We start from the raw sequence: 19,702 nt of genomic DNA, 5'->3' as shown, positions 1-19,702 counted from the left end.
TCACAATTAGAACCCACGTCCCCAGATGGTAAAACAAAACAATTTTTCCATACACCCTCCCTGACATGGCTCCACAAGGTACAGGGTGCTAAGGACTCTGTACACTTTGTGTTGAGTGTGCCATATCATAATGCAGCTGACTTTATTAACAGACAAGGATTCTATTCAGTAGATGTATAAGTTAACTCCTATTGGTAGTACATCTTGAAATAACTCCACAGAAGCTAATAATCCATCACTAAGTCACCCATTATTTACATATGAACAGTCATTGACTCTAATACTACCTGATTCAAAGTCAGTTCTCAGAACAGAACCTCTGACACTCGTCCTTTAATCTGTCAGGGCTCCCTGATCGGGACTGTTACTCTGGTCCAATCAGGGAACACATATTCTATGAGGCCCAGCTGGCTGACTTTGTTACAATCATTACACACCTTACAGGCCTATACAAAGTATACTGGGAGCTGCCATGATGTCTATATCATTGAGAACACTCAGGTTCCTGGTTCATTTCATTTTCCATTTACGTGGTGCATTTGCAATTCAGTTATGGATGAAAGGAAACACAGATCACTCATCTCAAAGTGAGTTACAGGCTCACCTTGGTAATCTACGCGGCCCACAAACCAACATGTTCCTTTCTTCCTTGAACTTCATGTCCATCTCATTAGCACAAAGTTTCTTCACATTCCCCACACAATCTTTCATTGAAGTCCTCTTCTCCACACAATACCCTCCAAGTCCTGGGCCCACAGCTTAGTCACATCAATCATTGTGGCTCACTGCCCTCTCCCCCTCTGCATCAAAGAGAGAGATGCAGTCATCATCAACCACTCACAGCAGTAGCCTATGTCCTCCCATCCTTATGTGTTCAATTGGCCCAATCACAATTATTATCTTACTTGTATGTCGCCTCCAATGCCCACAACTGACTTCTTCACTTGGCCACCAAAGCAGCGGTCTCTCATAACCTCTGACTTTCAGTGAACAGAGTCAGGTCTGTTTTAGAAAAGATATTACTAATCTGGAGAGGGTTTAGAAGAGATTAATCAGGATGTTGCGGGAATGGAGGGTTTGAGTTATGAAGAGAGTCTGGATAAGCTGGGACTTTTTTCACTGGAGCATAAAATCATGAAGGGAATAGATAAAGTGAATAGCAGGTGCCTTTTTTCCTAGAGTGGGGGATTTCAAGACTGGGGGCATATTTTTTAAGGAGAGAGGAGAAAGATTTAAAAAAGACATGAGGGGCAATTTTTTTTACACAGAAGGTGGTTTGTGTGTGGAATTAACTTCCAGAGATAGTGGTGGATCTGGGTACAGTTACAACTTATAAAAGATGTTGACATAAGTATATGAGTAAGTAATGTTTGAAGGGATATGGGGCAAGAGCAGGCAAAGAGTGGCTGGACCGAAGCGTCTGCTTCCGTGCTGTATGACTTTATGATTGACAGTGGCACACCCCTTGACTGATTAAGAAGGACGGCCCTGACAGAAAATTGACCAGACCCCTGACTCATCCCTGTGTGGCTCAATGTCTGACCTTGTGACTCTGCAGGCTGCTGTTCAGTAACATGGCTGCTAACTTGATTGATCATTGCTAGCAAACATGACAAGCAACCTGGCTTTTATTGGTGCTAAAAGGCAAGCCAAGACAGAAATACTGTGAGGCTGTGAGTCCTGAATGAGATACCAAAAAGCAAAGCAGTAGTAGATTCGCCAACTTTAGGTACATTTAAGTTGTCATTGGATAAGCATATGGATGTACATGGAATAGTGTAGGTTAGATGGGCTTCAGATCGGTATGACAGGTCAGCACAACATCGAGGGCTGAAGGGCCTGTACTGTGCTGTGATAATAAAATGTGAGGCTGGATGAACACAGCAGGCCAAGCAGCAACTCAGGAGCACAAAAGCTGACGTTTCAGGCCTAGACCAGTTCCCATTATCTCTGGTACTGTGCTGTAATGTTTTATGTTCTATGTTCAAAGAGGCAAGGCAGAGATGCTGTGACTCCAAGTCAGTAGGAAGTGAGGAAGTGCTATAGAAGCAAGCAAAGAGCTCTGCTATGCACGCTGCACCAATGTATGAGCTTAGCGTCTATCACTGTTCACAAAACAGCCTGAAAGAAAGTAGTAAAAAAAAAGTAAAGAAAGGTGCAATAGTGGGATGAGAACTGTATTATAAATGGGATGGAGATGTAGCATGATGTGTTGGTGAGCTTGGTGCATGTCCAAAGCCAGACTTCATGAATAGGAGGGGTGCATCTGTTCACTGCCCACGGAATGTGCCCAGAGATGTTGGCGGCCAGGATGGAGGACTGGAGGAGTAAACAGTGAACTGCAGCTGCCAAGTACTCGCTCAGACTTTCATATTGCCATATAGTTTCTCTCTGGCATGTGAGACAACAACAAAATGTGTATAGATGAAATGTGTATGGGTAACAATGAGATGCAAATGCATGCAATTCTGCCCTTGATCATTCATCAGCAAGATTCTCATCTCTCCATTGAAACCTCGGTTGGAAAATCTGACTTTCATTTTGTTGATCTTGAGAATCTCATCTTTCATGCCTTACCGTATATTCTCAGCTGACCTTTCATTGCCCGTGTTGTTCAAAGGTTGCCCTTAGAAACTTTATGGGACAGAAGCAGATATTTAAGCGCACTGTGCCTGTGTGACCTGAGAAAGAGCCAACCAACTCTTTAACTATAACACTATAAGATATAGCACTTTAAGTGCATATCTGAGTGCTTTTTATCAGATGCAATAAGGATTTTTGTCTCCAGCAACCTTTCAGGCAATGAGTTCCAGACAAGCACTTCCCTCTGAATGAAAATCCTTCTATCAATTATTTAAATCTATGCCCCTTGATTATTGACCCCTCAGTGCAGGAAATATATCCTTCTGTTGGATCCTTGTAACTTTACACTGTCCAATTAAATCTTCAACACAGCAAGTAATTTGGAAGTAAAAACAGGCAGTTTGCATCTTTCTTCTTTCTTCCAAGGAAGGGCATGCTGGAGGTTGAGCTGTATGCAATTGAAAGGAAATTGATGAAAACAGATTGGAAACATCAGTAAGAGTGCGGAGTGGAAGAAATGATGAGTTGATGATTGATATGAAGAAGTAACAGAGATGCACTGTATTCTCACAGCAGGCAATGAGTACAGTATGATAAAAACACAACATATATACTTAATTTAATTTAATCTCAAAAAGTCCCTATGGGATGTCAGAATTTGTATACTGATCAATTCATTTCATAGCGTTCTCTACAAAATCTTATTGGATGTATTAACCTATTCATTTTAATCAATTCCTTGTCTGAAATGGTACAGAGTGGAATTCCAGATGAAGGCATTAGTATTCATATGCTAGTATCTCATGGTTTAATGTCTGTGTCTATAATTATTTAATTCTTGTTTGATTAAAGTCACACTAGATTGCATCACAGATTTCTCATACTGAAACCTAACAGGTACATCAATTTATATCTTCTGCAAGGTAATATTCAATTAAGATTTTAACTTTGAAATGTTGATGCCTAGTTTGGCTAAATAATCTGCTCATTAAACTGAAGTGATAAAATTAAACAAGGTAAAAGGGAGACCTCAAGGATTATTCAACTATATATGCCTGAAGAAAAATAGCCTAATACGTTTCAACTATCCAAAAACAACTCTGCTTTTGCGAGTATATCTGATATTCAGGGACAGAACATTTTCTGCTGGTCAATTAGCTGTTAACAAGTGTACTTTATAATTTCTGTTGATGGAAAATCTTTCCTTGAGGAGTTGGAAAATCATCTCAGTGCACTTTCCATGTCAAAAGAAATAAGTGAGAAGGCAAATCCACTCTCACAGAGGAGTAAACAAGAAAAATATTTACGATGGATGCCTTGGACTGGAATTAATAGTCAACAATAACAGAGTGAGAGCTCGAAATATACAACACTGAAGTGCATTTTCATGTGTATCATTTCTGAAAGACAGCTCCAACTATTGTGATATGATTTGTAATATGACAAGAGACCTAGCTATGTGGTACAGTACTTACCATTTATAGCACAGCCTATGTGGTAATGAAAATTTAATGGAAATGCCAAAGAAAATTGCTTACAATTTTAATTGTAGTATTTTCATATTTATTTAGCTATTAATCTAACATAGTTCCACACTGAAAATTCAAAGCAATCAATATTAGAGATAGTGAACAGTAACTCTTGTAATTCTGAATCAAGCATTCCAGGATTAAACATATTCATTTCTTTGACTCTGGTATGGTGGAGATTGGAGTTTTAACTAACACTGAAATCGACTTATTGCGAGTCCAGAAGAGTACTGTCAGCAGAAAATTGTCCCACCCCACCATACATACCACATGGGATGTACAGTGATAATATGGGAGCTCTATAACTTAGTGTCTGAAGTTCTGCATTCAGAATAATGTTTTGTTATGGTCTGATGCCAAATAAAGACAAGACTCACAATGCTCAAACTATTTTTAGCTTCTTTTTACTTAGGTTTAGTAGAACAAAAATCAAATCAGACTTACTCAAGGATGATCAAAAAGAATGGATCTAATTAGAAAAGAGCAAAATGCATTTAAATCTAACAAAGTAAATCAAATAGCCTGATATAATTTACCTTCTTGAAGAAAATCTTCAGGATCTCAACACTTACACTTGATGATAAATAATGCAGAAATAACTATGTATTTAAAACTAAACTCATTACCTCCTCACATTTCCGGTGGCGCTGGTAATGCTTTCACCTTGTGATTAGGCTGTTTGTTTGTGAATAACATATCTGAAAAATTAATGGACAGATTGCAGCAAAACTTGGTTGCACGGAGTACGGCCTAAGGAAGAACCGATTAACTCTGTTTTGGGGAAATGTGAATCGTGATCTATTCATATTGAGAGATATTCAAATTGGAATGTTTTGGCTGTTTTATTTCAAATGTTGTTGATTGTTTTAGAATACTGTAGATTGTCTCAGTGATGGAATTTGTCATAGCTGAGAAAATATGAGCAGAGTCTTTGGAGCAGATTGAAACCTAGAACAAAGAACAAAGAACAGTACAATACAAGAACTGGCCCATCTGCCCTCCCAGAGTGCAGCAAAACAGGATGCCTTTCTGAACTAAAAACGATTTGTCTCAATACAGTCCATATCCCTCTATTCCCTGCCTATTAATATATCTGTTAAGATTCCTTATAAACAATACTATTGTACACACCTCCACTACTTCCTCTGGCAGCATATTTACCTTAAACCTATTCCCTGTAGTAATTGATATTTCTATCCTGGGAAAAAGTCTCCAACTATCCATTCTATTCATGCCTCTCATAATTTTGTAAACCTCCATCAGTTTGCACCCTCATCCTTCGAGGTACAAGTAAAAACAAACTAAGTTTGCTCAATCTCTTTTCACAGCTAATAGCCTCCATACCAGGCAGTATCCTGATTAACTGTTTCTGTACCCTCTCCAAAGTCTCCAAATCCTTCTGGTAGTGTGGCGATCAGAACTGGGCACAAAATTCCAGAAGCTGCCTAGCTAAAGTTCTAAACAGCTGTAGCATGGCTTGCCAAATCTTATACTCTACACCCCAACTGATGAAGGCAAGCATGCCATATGCCTTCTTGACCACTTTATCCACTTGTGTTGCTACTTTCAGGGGCCTGTACACCTAGATCCCTCTATGTTGATGCTAATAAGGGTTCTGCCATTTACTGTATACTTTCCTCCTGCATTAAGCCTTCCAAAATGCATCACCTCACATTTGTCTGGATTAAACTTCATCTGCTATTTCACTGGCCTATCTATATCCTGCTGTATCCTCTGACAATCCTCCCCCTTATCCTCAGCTCCTCCAAGCTATGTGTCATCTGCAAATTTACTTATCAGACCACATGTGTTCTCCTCCAAATCATTTATATATATTACAAGTACAGGAGTCCTACCACAGATTCCTGCTGAATACCACTGGTCACAGATCTCCAGTCAGAAAAACATTCTTCCTCCACTGCTCTCTGATCTGTATGTGTAAGCGAGGTCTGTTTCCATCTTACCAACTCACCACTGATCCCCAAGTGACTTTGTCTTTTGTATCAGCCTGTCATGAGAGACATTGTCAAAGGCCTTGTTAAAGTCAATAGGAGAAGCATCTGTTGCCCTGCCCTCATCATTCATCTTTGTCACTTCCTCAAAAAACCCAATAAAGTTTGTGAGACAAAACCTTCCCCACACAAAGCCACGCTGCCTATCGCTGATAAGTCCATATCTTTTCCAAACGTAAAGAAATCATGTCCCTTAGAATGTTCTTTAAGAATTTCCCTACTACTGACTTAAGGCTCACTAGCCTATAACTTCCAGGATTATCCCTGAAGCTTCTTCGGTTAGATGGCAACTTTTATTAAAAATATTTCCTTTTTTTAACTTTGTGATCACAGAACATCAACCAGGCAAAGAGAAGTCTTAAGGAAGTGTTGCTTACTTGTAATAACATTGTGTTAACACAATGTGGAGGAGGTATGCACTCACTTAAATGCCCTCTTCACTTGTTCTTGATATAATCTACTAGTTGAAGACCTAGCAAGCCCATTTGGTTGAAAAATATCTGCCTGTCCACTCTTATCCAACATTCCAGCAGGTGACAACACAAGTGGAGATCTAGGTAACCTTTAAAACATACTGCAGATTTCTGCCTCCACCACCAAACTCAGCCTTGAATTCCAGAAGACCACCACTGTCTGGGTGGAAAGATTTTACATGTCCTCTCTAATTCAACTACCAATCAACTTAAAGCTGTGTTCCCTGGTACATGACCTCTCCTTTTGGGGAAAACAGGTCTTTCTTGTTCACTCTGTCTAGGCCCCTCATAGTTTTGTACACCTCAGCATCCTCTATTCCAAGGAATACAACGGCAATGTAACCAACCTTTCTGCATAGAAAATTTACAAACTCTTTTTGCAACATTACTGTCAATCTCCCCTGTATCTCACTGCAGAACATTCATGTGGTTTCTGTAATCCAGTAGCCAGAACCATACACAAAATTCAAGCTGTGACCTAACCAACTTTTTACACAGTTCCAGCATTAGATCCCTGTTTTTGTATTCGACATCTCATCAAATAAAGGTAAGCATTCCATGTGCTTTCTTTGCCACCTTCTCTGAATGTCCAGCTGCCTCAGGGACCTGCATTCCCAAGTCCATCACTTCCTTTCACTGACAATGAATTCCCATTTATTGTGTTTTCCCTAGCTTTGTTTGCCCTCTACAAGTGTATTACCTCATACTTCCCCTCACTGAATTCCATTTGCCACCTTTCCATCCACTCAACCAAACCATTGGTATAATTCTGGAGTTCATGGCTATCCTCTTCAACATCAACTAATCGGCCAACTGTTGTATTTCTTCAAATTTCCTAATTAAGCCTCCAAATCATTAATATATACCACAAACAGTCAGGGTCCCAGCAGTGGGCCTGCGGAATGCCACTGGAAACTACTCTTCATGTGTAAAACCATCTATTGATTATTACCCTGTTCTCCAAGCTGAGCCAGTTTTCGATCCAAGTCACCACATTCCTCTGTATCCCATGGACTCCTTCCTTGTCCAGCCTGCTATAAGGGTACTTGTGAAATACCTTACTACAATTCATGTGGACAAAATCCACTGTATACTGCCTTCATCCATCCTCCTGGCTTCATACAAAAAAAATTCGATTCCAACTATCCCTGATTAATCGATGCCTTTTTGAGTGACAGTGTATCCTGTCTTCCACCAGTGATGTCCGGCTGGCTTATAATTATTTGGCCTATCCCTCGTGCCCTTTTTAAGCAATGGTGCAACATTCACAGAAGCAGACAGAATATGGTTGGAGTGATTTGATGCAAAGGCGGGGGGCCGGACAAGTAGGCAGTCTTGGTGATAGGGAGAATGTGGGCCAGATGCTCAGCTTAGGGAGCAGTTGAACTGAACTTGGAAACAATAGAGAGAAATGGAACTACTGGAAAAGGGAGGTGATGGCCTAGTGGTATTACCGTTAGACTATCAATCCAGGAAACCCAGGTATTTCTGGGGACCAGTGTTCGAATCCTGCAATAACTGCTGATGGAATTTGAATTCAATAAAAATCTGGAATTAAAATTCATATAATGGCCTTGAAACCATTGTTGATTGTTGGGGAAAAACCGGGTTCAGTAATGTTGTTTAGGGAAGGAAATTGCCATCCTTAATTGGTCTGGCCTACATGTGACTCCAGAACCATAGCAATGTGGTTCACTCTGAACTGCCCTCTGGGTAATTAAGGACCAGCCTGGCCAGTGACATCCATATTCCGTGACTGACTTTTTTTTTAAATTTGAAGGGAATGAAGATTGTAATGTGGTTCAAAGAGAATGGTTCTGATTTTACAACTGTGACAGGAACTCTATTGTTGACAACGAATGAAGAACATCCTGAGTCAGTTGGGAATGCACCATTGCAACAGAAATACTTCATTATCATTTTAATTCCAGGTTTCTTGACACTAATTCCTGTGAATAATAACTTGCATCCTGACAATGCAATTTAACAACATAACTATTTGAAGGCCAGTTCAAAGATTGAATTTGGAGATTGAAATAATATTACTTGAAGGTGAAAAGGAAAACATTTGTCATATTCATTTGTGGCTGCCATTCCAAAGAACAACACTAGATGGAGCATTGAGGAGAAACAATGGAATGCTTGTTGAATTAACAGAATGAATGCTTGTGTTAATAAAGGAAACTAATATTCTGTTCTATTGTTTTCAAATTCTGAGACCAAAACACTTGTCCAAGTATATCAAATTAAGCAGCATCTATTCACCTCATATCATCAATCCACTTCCATGATGCATCACTGCCACTGCCACTGCCTCCGCCTCCAATTCTCACATCTGAAACCATCTCATTCGCCCCCTCCAGCCCTCAGCACATATCCTCAGGCAACACCATCAACACATCCCTCGAATACTGCCAGTGATGTTGGGCAGGCATCTGCTGAAACCCTCACTGAAATATCCTCCATCCATCAGAGGCATGCTTGCTTCAGAGACACCTATGCAGGAGAAAAGAGCACACAGATGAAGTCCCACAGATTGAACAGTTTTACCTTGAAAAAGAGGAGGCTTTAGAGATTTCCAGCTTCACTTTCTCCTGAAGCATCACAGATAGTGAGATTGTCCATTGCAGCAATGTGTCAACATTAACCTCACAGACCCACACCTTCTCAAGGTGATATAAGCACATTTTTAAAGATCCACGACAAAATCCTACCTGTGTTTTCAGGACTCTAAGCCTTTCATGCAAAGAAAATGGATTCTTCATTCGAGATGATATGGACACTTCAAAGGAATTTGATCTCGTCAAGGACACACCATGAGAGGACAATGATGTTATCAGAACCAGTGCAGACGTAAGCAGATCAGTGCACACTCTTAGACAGTAAGTTAAGGTAATGTGTATAACATAAAAGTGAGCCCACCCAGACACTGATGGCTCAGTGCATGTTGCTGAGCACTGTCCTGTCTATGCTCCAGCCAGCTAGACAGAGATCCTGGATTCAGGGCTGGACAAACTTTCTGAATCTGGAGTATGTAGCAAGCAGAGAGGTTCAGCAGCAACTATGTAGGGTAACGACAGTTCTAACAAGTGCTGTACACCAGGTCACAAAGGACAGAAGAGACCAGTTCAACATTTATAGAATAATGTCACAGAGCTCTTCATTCAATAATGGCCCTATGGAAGTGTGGTCACCTCCATGTCAGCTGTTTCAGTGAAAATAAGGCCCTGTAGATAGAGCTTTACATTTTTACTGGTTTCCAACATGCTGGCAGATATACCAGGCTCAGGCATCACTGAACAAAGCTGTTGTCCTGTGAGGAAGCAGGAGTGCTCTCCACTGATCTAATCCGTAGAAAACTGTGATTAGGTGGGTATAGGCTGCACACTTTTCATTTGTTTATCTCAGCCCTTCTTCCACATTGGTCTGATCTCCAGTACCTGAGTACCAAATATGCTACCTTCTCTACCGATGACCAGTCTCTTAAGTGCTGCAGCCATGGGCAGTGACCTCCTGGAATCCAACATCTATATGTTTTTCAGCGCAAACAATACAAGAAGAGAGTAAAGAACAGAGACGCCTTATACTACCATTGCCTAAGACACAGGGGCAGTCCATCCTTTCTGAAGGGCAATTCAGGATGGGCAATATAAATACTGGCTAGCCAGTGCTGCCTATATCCCATAAATAATTTATTTTAAAAATCAGGAAGTAGTGACAGAGAGGGATAAAGAAAAACTTTAAATTACATCAATGGTAAGCAATAGAGCATTTGATTTTTGTTATTTCAGTTAACATTTTACATCATATAAAATGCATTAATTGGTGCCAGTCTTAAATAGCCAACATGAGTTTAGATTTTCATTACTTTGGGGCTGAGTGTAAATTGGTCAGAGGACTGTTGGTGTGATTGATGGATGGTGAGTTTATTGGAATCCTGTGTGGGTGATTAACCAAATTTACAAGTTGTCACATGGCGCTGGCATTCCCACATAGCCATGTAACTGGCTGGTCTTGATTTGGGTGGCCCATCTCTTCCTTCTCACCAGATGTGACTATATTAGAGGTTTTCTTGCCTTCCTGGATGTACTCAGTTTCATACCATTTGTGGCTATAATGAAGATTTTGCATCACCCCACCACCCACCCCTCCCCCACTGAAAAGTTAGTCTACAATTGAGTACACTTTAAAATTCCCAAATATTTACCTGCTCTAAGTAGCTTGCTTAGTAATTTGCCTGGCTCTCAGCTCCTGGAATATATGAATTTTCAATCGAGGCCTTCTTCGTATCCTTTTCCAGCCCTCCATCCCAGTATCCATGCTCTATAGTGGCGGTATCTCATTAGAGCTATAAGTTGTTTTTTAAATTAATTTCCTTTCACCATGAATGACTGCATTGAGTAAGGTTTCCTCTATTGAAAACAGGCTTTTTGTTTTGACTCATGCGCAGGTTGACTCATTAACTTCATGTACGGTTCAATGCAGGACCTCTTCTTCAAACCACCACCTTGTGACATAGGGTTAGGAGCTGCAGATTTCTTACATTCCTGCAGGTCTCTCACAGGTCTGAATGGCCCATGCCATTCTCTAAAACTCTTTCATGTTGAGAGTTAACACAAGGTTTGAGGAGTTCATGGTCATCAGCAGTATCTGTTCATTTTGAAATCTTCTGGGTCACCAACCTGTGTCTCTTCCAAATTCTTTTCCTGAAGCCCGAAAGTCTCATTTCTCTTAATAAGCACCATTTAAAAATTCAAAAATGGTGTTGGTCATCTCGGCTGACTAAATTGTGGCATGAATCCACCACTGTCAACACACAACTGCTCACCATGCAGTATGCGGATTCCTTTAAGCCCAAATTGACCTCGTGTGGACGACAGCTGGATTTCTGGTCGAACTAGAAGAACCTTGTTTAGTAGGCAACATGAAGTTTATTGCATTACTGCAACTATTTCCAGATCAACATGACTACAGTGACCAATAGGAACACATTAGCCACACTGTATCCACTGTTCCTGAAGTGGCCTCCTCTACGTCGGGGAAACAAAGCAGAGGCCTGGGGACCACATTGCAGAACACCTATGCTCAGTTCGTGACAAACGACTGCACCTCCCAGTCACGAATCATTTCAACTCCCCCTCCCACTCTTTGGACGACATGTCTACCCTGAGCCTCCTGCAGTGCCACAACGATGCCACCTGAAGGTTACAGGAACTGCAACTCATATTCTGCTTGGGAAACCTGCAGTCCAATGGTATCAATGTAGATTTCACAAGGTTCAAAATCTCCCCTCTGCCAACTGCATCCAAAATCCAGCCCAGCTCACGCCGACTCCCTAACCTGTTCTTCCTCCCACCTATCTCCTACTCCCACCTCAAGCCCCACGCCCATCTCCTACCTACTAACCTCATCCCACTTCCTTGGCCTGTCCATCTTCCCTGGGCTGACCTATCCCCTCCCTAATTCCCCACCTACACTCACCTTTAATGGCTCCATCCCTGCCTCTTTGACCTGTCTGTCTCCTCTCCACCTATCTTCTCCTGTATCCATCTTCCATCTGCCTCCCCCTCGCTCCCTATTTATTGCAGAATCACCTTCCCGTCCCCCATTTCTGAAGAGGGTCCAGACTCAAAACGTCAGGTTTCCTGGTCCTCTGATGCTGCTTGGTCTGCTGTGTTCATCCAGCTCTACACCTTGTTATCTCTGTCTCCTATGAGTTTGTTTTTACTCTGACCAAGTCCTAGTGAAACCATCATAATGGGTGACATTTTCCTCATTAACTCTTTTAGACCTTTACCAATGCATGTATGAAGTAACTCCAGAGGCCAGCATCCTGTATCCAAGTAACTATTTATTTACATGTGGAGAGTCCTTGACAGTGACACAGATCCCTCAGAACCAGCTCTCAGAGTGAGTAGGATGTCTGATATTGCTGTTTATATCTGTCAGGCAGGGCTCCCTGATTGGACCAGGTTAACAGCCCCAATCAGGGAACTGATATTCTAAGAGGTCCACCTGGCTGACCTTGTTACTATCACTAAAATATATACAGCATCTCTAGACTAGTCCAGACACTTAAAGTATAGCTAATGTGTGTCAATGTCTTACTCAGTGATAATATCTGGCTGACAAATGGCTGCATTTGTAACGCTCCTGCCACTTCCTCAATATGTCATCAACCAGGTTTGAAGCAACCATTGTTCGCCACCTAACGACAACCCCATTTGTTCGAGCTTGGAACAGGTTGGAGATGCTGGGAGTTCACGGCAGCTGTGGCAATCTGGTGCAAACCTACCACCACTTTTATAGTTTCACTTTAGCTGCATTGAATTGAATCCCGTGCAGTCGATAAATGGTCCTGCTTCATGAGGTATGCTTGGATCTTGGGAAGCTAGTGAGAGACCCGGATCCAAGTCTAGGTTCATTCATCCCACAGTTATCACACATACGTCCCATATCATCAATATAGTTCAACTAGCTAACGGGAGGCAGTGAGAGGTAAATATATTGAGAGAGGGGTTAACGTTCGCAGCCAGTGACAGGGAGTTTGCCAGATTTAGCAGGCTCCATATACTGTATCCACTGGCTATGACAACATCAACCATTAGAAGCATTGTTGCTCCAACAAGTCACGGATTCTTGGTCTGCAGTCTTTGAGATGTGGATGGGGCGTCCTGTAGTCCTAACCCCTCTGATATTCTCTTCTCTCCTGGCCACCTATAGCTCTCTCCACAGTGCACCCTCATTGCTGTTTGTCCTTATTCTTCTCACCTTCCTCAGTTCAACTGAAAGCAGCTACAGCACAATCTATCATCAGTCTTTGAAGTGAGCACCTCAAAATTCTCCAAACACTTTCTCATACAAAGTACTCTCACCAACTATTAGTGGAACTGAGAAAGGATCAGCCTGAATGGGTGTGGCTAGCTCCCATATCTGGGGTTTGAGGTTTAGCTTGAAGCAGATGCTATTGGGGCCTCAACTGAGATTGAAGGCTTCAACGAATATCTCCTAGCTGCTACTCCCTCTGAATTTTCTCTAGATGTTTTTCCCTCCTGGATTGGAGAACTGCATGTGAGAATTTTTGTCTGAATCTTCCTTTTGCATAGGGGTGTGTTTATGGAATGTTACTACTTTGGAACAGATAATTAGTAATGGTTACTGCATCTATTTTTCTGTTAATTTTTTGAATAGAGTTAAGTTATTCTAAATGCTTGTTTCTTTGGTTGTATTTTAACTACAGTATTTAAATAAACTGTGTTTCACTTAACATTGAGTAGTTTGACCAATCTCATTGCGTCTGGAATAGGCACTTCAGGTTTGCATTTAAAAATAAGAAAAAGTTAACGTTTATGCTACCATCTTAAAGTATTTTGAGGATGTCTGGTCTGGTCCACAACACCATCCCAATAAAGTGTAAAGCCTTTGGGACGAGATAGTAGAAACTGCAGATGCTGGAGAGGCTTAGATAGCAAGGTGTACAGCTGGATGAACACAGCAGGCCAAGCAGCATCAGAGGAGCAGGAAGGCTGACATTTCAGACCTAGACCCTTCTTCAGAAAATGAAGCATTTTCTGAAGAAGGGTCTAGGCCCGAAACGTTAGCCTTCCTGCTCCTCTGATGCTGCTTGGCCTGCTGTGTTCATCCAGCTCTACACCTTGCTATCTAAGCCTTTGGGATCTTGGATTCAAAATAGAGCACACTGAGCAAGTTACACTGAGCCTTTATAAAGTTCCGGTTAGGCCACAATCAATAGAACATAGAACATAGAACATAGAACAGTACAGCACAGAACAGGCCCTTCAGCCCACAATGTTGTGCCGACCATTGATCCTCATGTATGCACCCTCAAATTTCTGTGACCATATACATGTCCAGCAGTCTCTTAAATGACCCCAATGACCTTGCTTCCACAACTGCTGCTGGCAACGCATTCCATGCTCCCACAACTCTCTGCGTAAAGAACCTGCCTCTGACATCCCCTCTATACTTTCCTCCAAACAGCTTAAAACTATGACCCCTCGTGCTAGCCATTTCTGCCCTGGGAAATAGTCTCTGGCTATCAACTCTATCTATGCCTCTCATTATCTTGTATACCTCAATTAGGTCCCCTCTCCTCCTCCTTTTCTCCAATGAAAAGAGACCGAGCTCAGTCAACCTCTCTTCATAAGATAAGCCCTCCAGTCCAGGCAGCATCCTGGTAAACCTCCTCTGAACCCTCTCCAAAGCATCCACATCTTTCCTATAATAGGGCGCCCAGAACTGGATGCAGTATTCCAAGTGCGGTCTAACCAAAGTTTTATAGAGCTGCAACAAGATCTCACGACTCTTAAACTCAATCCCCCTGTTAATGAAAGCCAAAACACCATATGCTTTCTTAACAACCCTGTCCACTTGGGTGGCCATTTTAAGGGATCTATGTATCTGCACACCAAGATCCCTCTGTTCCTCCACGCTGCCAAGAATCCTATCCTTAATCCTGTACTCAGCTTTCAAATTCGACCTTCCAAAATGCATCACCTCGCATTTATCCAGGTTGAACTCCATCTGCCACCTCTCAGCCCATCTCTGCATCCTGTCAATGTCCCGCTGCAGCCTACAACAGCCCTCTACACTGTCAACGACACCTCCGACCTTTGTGTCGTCTGCAAACTTGCTGACCCATCCTTCAATCCCCTCGTCCAAGTCATTAATAAAAATTACAAACAGTAGAGGCCCAAGGACAGAGCCCTGTGGAACTCCACTCACCACTGACTTCCAGGCAGAATATTTTCCTTCTACTACCACTCGCTGTCTTCTGTTGGCCAGCCAATTCTGTATCCAAGCAGCTAAGTTCCCCTGTATCCCATTCCTCCTGACCTTCTGAATGAGCCTACCATGGGGAACCTTATCAAATGCCTTACTGAAGTCCATATACACCACATCCACAGCTCGACCCTCATCAACTTTTCTAGTCACATCCTCAAAAAACTCAATAAGGTTTGTAAGGCATGACCTACCCCTCACAAAGCCGTGTTGACTGTATTTGATCAAGCCATGCTCTTCCAGATGGTCATAAATCTTATCCCTCAGAATCCTTTCTAACACCTTGCAGACGACAGACGTGAGACTTACCGGTCTATAATTGCCGGGGATTTCCCTATTTCCTTTCTTGAAGAGAGGAATTACATTTGCCTCTCTCCAGTCCTCAGGTACGACTCCAGTGGAGAGCGAGGATGCAAAGATCTTCGCAAGTGGCGAAGCAATTGCATTTCTCGCTTCCCAAAGCAGCCGAGGACAAATCTGATCCGGGCCTGGCGACTTGTCAATCTTAATGTTTGACAAAATTTTCAGCACATCAGCTTCGTCTATCTCTATCCATTCCAGCATGCACACCTGCTCTTCAAAGGTTTCATTCACTACAAAGTTTGTTTCTTTCATAAAGACAGAAGCAAAAAACTCATTTAGGGCTTCCCCTACCTCCTCAGGCTCCACACACAAGTTCCCTATGCTATCCCTGATCGGCCCTACATTTCTGAACATTTCTGATCACCATACTTCACTTATGATGTGAGGTCGTTGAGAGGGTGCAGATGAGATTTATCAGAAAGGTTCCAGGGGTGGAGATGATTTTAGTTACAAGATTAGGTCAGAAAGGCTGGAGTTGTTCTCCTTGGAGAAAAGAAGACAGATGGGAGAGCTGATAGCAGTCTAGAAGATTGTGACAAGTTTACGTAAGACAAATAAAGCTGTTTCCAATACCTGAGTTTGATTTGATTTGGTATTGTCACATGTACCTAGGTGCAGTGAAAAGTTTAGTTGCAGTACAGGCAAATCATACCATACAAAGTGGATTAGGGTAATCGAACAGAATGAGGAATACAATGTTACAGCTGTAGAGAAGGTGCACAAAGAGCGAGGTCAACATTACATTTAAAATTTGAGATGTCTGTTCAGAAGTCTGGTACAAAGACTAGGCGATTTAAGATTTTGAGAAAGAGTTACATGGGGGCAACGTAATCAAGAGCATTTTTATGTAGCACATGATAATGACACAGAAGTGATAACAATTATTTCAAAAGGAAACTGGATTAGCACCTGAGAGAAATAAACTCAGATTGATACAAGCACGGTAAAGAGCAATGGGGCTGACTGAATTGCTCTATAGCGACCTGGCATAGTTCAGGCGCTCTGAATGGCCTCCTTTTGTGCTGTTATAACTGTATCGCTTTCCAAGAACCCCAATTTCAAGTTTTTCCACAGCAGTAAATGTTGCAGATGCAAAAAACCTGAAGTAAAGCAGAAAATGATAAAGATTCTTATCATACCTGGCAGCATTAGTGGAAAGAGAGATAGAGATAGATTTGTGAAAAAGTTTTTTACGTAAAGTGCCTTTTTACATAAAGTGAAATAAGTTGGAAACATTCTGAGTTCTATTCAAGTAAAAAGGTGATGAAAGAAAAAAACAGAAGATCTGAAATAGGACCAGCTGCGATTTCATGCTGCAGGGCTAAAGGAAGATCATTACGATACAGTTGGAAACAAAACATATGTCAAAAAGAGATGTCACTAAAATAAAAGAATACCTAATTAAAATAGTGAAGGAATTTGGAATGAAATGGGGTCAGAGAATTTGATCTTCTTTACATTAGAGCGTCTAAATGCAGATTGGGTAACATTTTGCGAAAAACCTCTATTCAATTGCAAACATGACCTGAAAAGCTTGCAATCACCTGTAATACTAATTCTCTAGCTTGTTTCCACTTTGACCTCTCTGTTCTTGAACTGCTACAGTCTTCTTATACACAATGCAATTGTAACTCAATATTTTATAGCCTCTGGACTTAACGCTGAATTCAACAACTTCCAATCATATCCTCTGACCCATTTTATTTTGGGTTTTTTTCCCTGGTTTATTTTTATTTAGTTTCCCGGTTTACTGTGCATTCAGATGGCAGCTGTTGATCAAATGCTCTCTAGACAAAAAAAATTATTTTGTGTTACTTGCGCCATGAACCCCTTTCTCAATTAATTTGATGAAAAGTCACCTAGACTCAAAATGTTAGCTCACTGTCTCTCCACAGATGTTGTCTGATCTGCTGTGATTTCCAGCATTTAGTGTTTTCAGTACAGATTCCAGCACTTGCAGTAATTTGCTCCTCAATTAATCTTATCTGCCATCCACCCTATCACTGGCTTTCCTTTAAATTGCCTTTCCTTGTTTTCACTTGCTCAAAACTTACACCCGAAACTGACCATTTCTGACAAAATGCAACAAAATTGAAGTGTTAACTCTGTGTCTCTCTTCATAAATACCACCAGACCTGCTGAGTATTTCCGGAATTTTCTTTTTATTTCATGCCTTTCTATGTATATCATGTCAAATATCTGTGATTGTTGCAGCACAGACTCTGGACCAGCAATGGAAATCATACTGCAACTTTCTGGTTTCTGCACTTAGTTTCATGTCTTGTTTAATTTACTTCTCAATAATGCTGAATGCCAAATATTATCAGTACAGTTATCAATATACTCCCCTCCCAAATTAGTCACAATCTTTCTGGTCACTTTGAACCTGAAACCCATTTTGTTGCCTTTAACCATGTCGACCACAATCAACAGTGTCACAAAGTCTACCAACATTAAAATCAACATTTTAATGAGGTCTATGCTCTGGAGAAACGGCATAAGGTTTCTGCTTGCCATTTAGTGATATTTAAACTCAAAGCCTGGAAACAACTCCTTCCAAAATGAGCTGTCAATGCTAAGAAAATGGGACAAACTGCCGAATGCCTTGACAGATGCCATTAATGAATATGCACCATCCATACTTTCATTCAAAATTCAGCAGATTGCATCCAAAGCTAACAAGATTCTTGGATTTCTGAGAAGCAGTCTTTATAGGTGGCAACAAAAAAGTCAGTTACAGCTTACCAAACATTTGCTCATCCAGTGCTGGAGTACATGAGTTATAGGTGGTATATTTATATAGTGAGAGATATAAATAAGATTGAAGCATGTCGCACACAATTCATTCACAAATCAGAATGGTAGATACTCCAGCATTAGAGATGCAAGAGCCAGTCAGAGGCTAGGAGTACTGCAGTGAGTAACTTACCTCCTGACTCTCTAAAGCCTGTCCACCATTTACAAGGCACAGTCAGGATTGTGATGGAATACTGCCCAAACGCCTGGCTGAGCACATCTCCAATAACACCCAAGAAGCTTGACACTATACAGGACAAAGCAACCTGCTTGATTGGCACTACATCCAGAAGCATCCACTGCTGACACTCAGTAGCAGTGTGTACGATCTACAAGATGCACCACAGAAATTCACCGAAAATACTCAGACAGTACTTTCCAAACCCACAACCACTTCCATCTAGAAGGACAAGCGCAGTAGATATATAGAACACCACCATTGTCAAGTTCCCCTCCAAGCCACTTACCATCCTGACTTGGAAATATATTGCCATTTCTTCACTGCTGCAGGGTCAAAATCCTAGAATTCCCTCCCTCACAGCATGGTGCGTCTACCCACAGCAAGTGGACTGCAGCAGTTCAAGAAGATAGCTCATCACCACCTTCTCAAGAGCAACTAGGGATGGGCAAAAAATGCTGAGCAGCCAGTGATGCCCACATCCCACAAATGAATAAAGTAAAAAAAATTACATCCATGATTGAATATTTAGAATGGGAATCAATACGGCAATTGAAGGAGAAAAATAGACTAACCCTATTCTTTTAAATGCAGAATGCACGGATAGGAATTGATGAAAAAAGAATACTGGTGATTGCAAGACATAACGAAACATAATGTAGCCATCTACACAAACTTCAAAGACCATTTGTTTCCAAGACAATCAACGGTAATTTCTCCCAAAGAAAATTCCTGCCATTAAAAGAAATGGTCACAGCCTGATCACTTGAAATCTTCAAGGGCCATCCTCAGATTATTTCCATTCATAAGCTTTTCATTATGATGATTAGCATCTCAGCAGGTCACATCTGCTTCAGTTGGTGCTAAAACATAAATGTTGGTGGAATATGGCTATTAGTGTATATCACTGATCCAACCAAAGCAGAATCATAAGGAGACCACTAAAAATGGCTGTAAGCATTTCAA

Source organism: Stegostoma tigrinum, chromosome 23 (assembly GCF_030684315.1).
Source record: "Stegostoma tigrinum isolate sSteTig4 chromosome 23, sSteTig4.hap1, whole genome shotgun sequence".
NCBI lineage: Eukaryota > Metazoa > Chordata > Chondrichthyes > Orectolobiformes > Stegostomatidae > Stegostoma > Stegostoma tigrinum.
Note: the sequence above shows the minus strand (reverse complement) of the source record.